This window comes from Frankliniella occidentalis, unplaced genomic scaffold (genome assembly GCF_000697945.3).
Source record: "Frankliniella occidentalis isolate FOCC.00 unplaced genomic scaffold, Focc_3.1 Scaffold1390, whole genome shotgun sequence".
NCBI lineage: Eukaryota > Metazoa > Arthropoda > Insecta > Thysanoptera > Thripidae > Frankliniella > Frankliniella occidentalis.
Window position 1 is genome coordinate 7,752 of NW_026268492.1, and position 652 is coordinate 8,403.

Genomic DNA, 652 nt, shown 5'->3' on the forward strand with positions numbered 1-652 from the left:
TTTGAGTGTACAGTGTGCTACAAGACGTTTTCACGAAATGGAGATCTGCGGAGACATATGCGAACCCACACTGGAGAAAAGCCCTTTGAGTGTACAGTGTGCTACAAGACGTTTTCACGAAATGGAGACCTGCGCTCTCATATGCTAACCCACACTGGAGAAAAGCCCTTTGAATGTACAGTGTGCCACAAGACGTTTTCAGAAAGTGGACAACTGCGCAAACATCTGCTTACCCACACTGGAGAAAAGCCTTTTGAGTGTACAGTCTGCCAAAAGAAATTTTCTCAAAATTCTAATTTGCGCTCACATTTGCAAACACACTTAAAAGACAACTCTTTCCTATCAAACCCTTGTACTTTGTAATGTGTGTGTTTGCCATTTTGCTAAATGTCACGCCATTTTTTTTCCTCTACCTGACAAAATTTATTTTTGACATGTCTCAGGCGACCCTTTTATTCAGGTATAATTTTGTGTGTAATACTAGCTGTACTTTCCTGTGTTTTGTGATCTGAATATTTCCAACCTTTTTCAAATAAATTTATAGTACATTCTAAAAAATCTTACTGGAATGAGTTTGTTCCTCTCCAAACACACACATGCGGGTGAGGTGTGTCGGCGCGCATGTCTTCGTCGGCGGCGAGGCGTTCGATTA

At 41.1% G+C, this 652-nt stretch overlaps 1 protein-coding gene across 1 annotated transcript in view; it reads left to right on the forward strand.

The window, feature by feature from the left end:
• The window catches only part of LOC127751852 (oocyte zinc finger protein XlCOF6-like), a 7,263-nt gene that overhangs the window by 1,162 nt on the left and 5,449 nt on the right, over positions 1–652 (forward strand). The window lies entirely within an intron of this gene.